Source organism: Lactuca virosa, chromosome 1, assembly GCF_052849685.1.
Source record: "Lactuca virosa cultivar CGN04683 chromosome 1, Lactuca_virosa_CGN04683_v6, whole genome shotgun sequence".
In the NCBI taxonomy this organism is placed as follows: Eukaryota; Viridiplantae; Streptophyta; class Magnoliopsida; order Asterales; family Asteraceae; genus Lactuca; species Lactuca virosa.
This window is the reverse complement of record NC_136426.1, coordinates 81,696,510-81,701,143: the sequence shown is the minus strand read 5'-3', so window position 1 is coordinate 81,701,143 and position 4,634 is coordinate 81,696,510.

Sequence of the window (4,634 nt, the reverse complement as noted above, 5' to 3'; positions counted from 1 at the left end):
TAGTGTAACGCCCGTAGATCCGGACAAGTCAATTTAGAGATAATAGGGGTCGAAAACGACTTTTCGACAAAATATTATTTAGAATAAATAATCTTAACCAAGTTGTAGAATACGTCTCAAGGTTTCTGTACATATAAAGAACGCCGAAATCCGAGTTATAACGAAGAAGTTATGACCCGTCGAAGTTTTACGGCAAAACCGGCACGGCACCGGGAGACGTAAATAGTGAATTTACGATAGAGCGACTTTTAGCCTTAGCGATCTAACCGAAAGTCGTAGAAAACGTTAAACCGAGAACATACAAAAAAAAGTACGCCCAAATTTGACTTCGTATGAGGAAGTTATGAATTTTCTAAGATTTGGCATAGCAGTGCACGACCCGAAACTCGAATTTTAGATGGAGCGGTTTTTGGCCTACGCGACCTAAAGGAGAATTAAAGATCTCATTAATAGGAACTCAACGGTAAAAAGACAGACGAAAACGGAGTCCGTATGTAGAAGTTATGAATTTTACGCGGGCATTTAACAGTATAATCTCCTCGTACTGTTAAATTTAAGATCGTTCGAGAATTAGCCGACGGAGTCAAAATGAAAGTTGTAGATCTTATTTTTACCTACGCGTGGATATAAATAACGTCAAAAACGGAGGTCGTATGTGAAAGTTACGGATTTTAGAAGTCGGAAGTGTGTTGTGCGAAAATGGGTGATGTGGCACAATCTTGGCCATTGCTTTCTCCCCAAGTCTTGCCACTAGATGGTGACATGTGGCACCAAGTTCAGCCATTTTCACCCTATAAATAGAACCTCTCCCACCCTCATTTTCTTCACACCTTTCCCATTCTTTCTTCTCTTTACTCTCTCTCTAGAACCTCTCTCTAGCCCCGAAACCCCCCGAAAAGCCTAGGGAACCTCCCTAGCACGAGGCGGAAGCCCCGGAGTGCTCGACGGTTCCGAGAAGAAGAGCTTTTCGGCTCGGGAACGCTGCTCCAAGCAAAGCCCGGTTTTCTATAAAACCCGCTGTAAGTGAGCTACGTCTACGCTATTTTTAATATATCGTTTATTTAATTATAGTAGTGTTATTAGGAACTTATAATAAGTACTTGGGCTATTATTATGGGTTATATAAGTATTGTTTAACGCTTATATAATAGTAATAATAGCTAGACTATTAATTAGTCTCGGCGAATAATAGACTAAACTCTAGTGGTAATAATACTAGGTTTCGTCGAAGGAATATGAGTTGGATGATGAGTTGAGAGGTGTTATAGACCACGAGGTAAGTGTGAGAGGTGGACGATGTGAGAAGCCTTTCCCAAATGATGGCCACGTCATCTAGCAGGGTATGGATGGCAACCACGGACTATTCTAGACAGTCCAGTGGAACACTGGCAGGCTCGCAACCTGTAGGTGTTGTGAACGATGTGTTCACCGGTGTACTCTAAAAACCCATTGACATGCATTGCGAGTGGACTCTCGAAAACGATACTGTCAATAAACGAGATAACCCTAACAGCTGTGCTCGAAGGACAATACTGGTAGCTGCGCCTCACATAGAATGTCACAATTCTGGCAGCTGCGCCTAAGTGATAGAACTAGCAGCTGTGCTTGACAGCTGTGTCATTGACAACGATGGACTTCGTGCCGATTCATTAGGATGATCCTTAGGAATGAATGAACGAGGAATAATTGATTCTTAGGATAGATCCTTAAGAGTAAAGAAGATAATGGGGATGGGTAATTGGGTTGATTGTTTAATGTTTAAACATAATAATTATATTATTGTGGGTTGAAAACCCTATGTACTCACCAGGTTTCCCAACCTGACCCACTCAGTTTATTTGTATCACAGGTGTCGATATGAAGTTACATTACACTGAGAGATTTAAAAGAGATGTAGATCACGAGTGTAAATGAATGTAAGTTCTGTTTATGCTTATGTTTATGTATTAACGATGACATACCAAATGTTTTAAAATGAATAAAAATACATTTCTTCGGAAATTCTTTGATAACGTATTTATCATGTTTTTCTGGGAACAAATTCAGCAAGATTTTTATTAAAAGAAGTACTCTGATTTTTATAAAGCATAAACAAAATCGGTCTTTTCTGGCCGTGAAAATGGGGATGTCACAGTTGGTATCAGAGCATTAGTTTAAGCGAACTAGGAATATGGATTTATTTCTAGACTTAAACTTAGAATGCTAAGCGATGATTGTGAGATGTGAGCACTAGCTTATTTAGGAAAGTATGCCTAATATGCTTTATGTGCTAAATGATTTATGCCTCATATGTTGTTATTTGTTCGGATCTATGGTCTGTTGCCGACCGGATCTGGAAACCTTATGTGTTTAGGATTCTAAACGTACGACTACGATATTAGAACTAACATGTAAACGTTTCGGAGTGATAAGGACGATTTAAACGACTATCCTAAATAAAGATCTAGATTCACCTTATTCGGTGCATAGATCAAAATGGAAAGAACCCGCAGTGGAGCCGGGAATGCTAATAGGAACAGAAACCAACCCCCAGTGATTGAGCAAATACCGGTTGTGGTAGCCGCTGTTGAGCCAATAACCGTGGCCGGAGTACAAGCGATGATCCAAATGATGTTGGATCGTCAGATGGAGGAAACAAGGCGTTTACTTCAACAAAATCAAGAGGAACTTACGGTGCCTATTGAACAGCCCGAGCTCAGTGATGGGCAGTCAGAAGGAGGGAACTACAGTGGGACGGTTGGTCGAGCCGACCCACCGATAGTTAGACGAAACAATCAGGATGGAGGAAATGACGGACGTACATGCAAGTACAAGGATTTCATGGCATCAAAACCCCCAAGTCTTTCTGGAAGCCCAACACCGGTGGAAGTTATGGACTGGATCTCCGAGATGGAGACAATGTTTGAGAGTTGCGAGTGTAGCAACAAACAGAAGACCGCTCTCGCGATCCCTCTGTTAAAGTTTGGAGTACTGAGCTGGTGGAAGCTACTAGCTAACACGATGCCCAAGGGAGAAGCAAGCAAGATGTCTTGGGAAGATTTCGTGGTGCAACTAAAAATGCAGTACTGCTCTGAGCAGGATCTCATAGAGATCAACAATGAGTTTCAAAATCTGAAGAAGGGAAGGATGAGTGTCACTGAGTATGCTGCAAGTTTTACGGAGAAGATGAAGCTTGTTCCTTACCTAGTTCCAACTGAGCTCTCCAAGTTCAACAAGTTTGCCCATGGATTACCAGCGGACTTTGGTCCAATGGTCAAGCAAGCAACCACTTTGAAAGCCGCCATCTGGGCAGCCAGGAATGTTGAGACTCATATTAGGGAAAAGGGTATGGAGAAAGCTGAAGTTGGCGAGAAGAGGAAGTTTGAAGGATCTTCAAGGTCCAACAAGGAGACCAAATTCCTGAAGTCTGGAGGAGGAAGAGGAAGTGAAGCAAGATGGTGCGAGAAGTGCAAAAAGAAACACTCTGGAACATGCGGTGAAAAGGTGACTTGTTTCAAGTGTGGAAAGCATGGGCATTACGCCAACGAGTGTACATTCAACAAAAGGGTATGTTACGCATGTAACGAGGAAGGTCACTTCAAGCAAGACTGCCCAAAGAGAGAAGGGGCTACAAAGCCAAATGTGCCGCCAAAGCCAAAGGCGAGAGCATTTTAAATGATCCTTGATGAAGCAGATAACAATGCAAGGATTCAGGAGTGAAGGCTTAATATCCAAAGATCGAGTTATGAAGTAACCAAGGGATAGTATCATATAATGTAACCTGTTAGAGGCATAGTATAGGGTGAACTCGAACACCTATGTAATAGTTTCAAGAAATAATAAAGCCTTCGTTTTGTTATCTGGTGTGTTAAACTGTTATGTGATTTTCTTGTATGGTGACTTGGGGACTGCGAGACAATACTTGGGACGAGTATGAGTAGGTGTGAAAGGTAGTAGATGCATATACTACCAGAAGCACAGGACTCACGCTTGGATCAGGGAAAGTCAAAAGGTTACCGAGAAGCTAGTAGTTGATTCTGTTTTGTTCAGGTATGTCATTACCATTGTTTTGGTAATGACTAAGAAGATGATTGTTATTCCGACCCTAGTGTTCATATCAAATCGAGTCCGACTATGATGAGTATGTTACGAGGTTCAGAGAACCAAGTTCGATGTAGCATCTGACTTAAGCCGGAAGATTGAAATGAAAGATAATCAAAGCGATCAGTACATGTATCACGACAGTTGCTTGTAGCTAGAAATGCTACCTTTTAAGATGTGATAAGAACATGAATGAAGGTATAGTCTGTTCCGGAATTTGAATCTAAAAGACCTGAGTCTAAGCATTGCAACATACGATGAGAGGTCATTAGAACATGACCTATCGGTCTATTATGATAATCGAAGGAATAAACTTATCTCAAGTTTGTTAAATAAGGAGTCTCCAATAAAGATCGAGATCGTGACATGAAGATCATGATTGGAAGTCTAACATAAGATAGAGAGCGGATGCAAGATCGAGCACCGCCTGTAGTCAAGGAGTCTAAGAGTTAGATACTCGTTCGAAGAAACATCAAAGTTATGACTTAGGATGAAGAGATAACGTATGGAGTCATCATGTGAGCCCTGTTTCGTTGATGATTCCGGGACGTAAT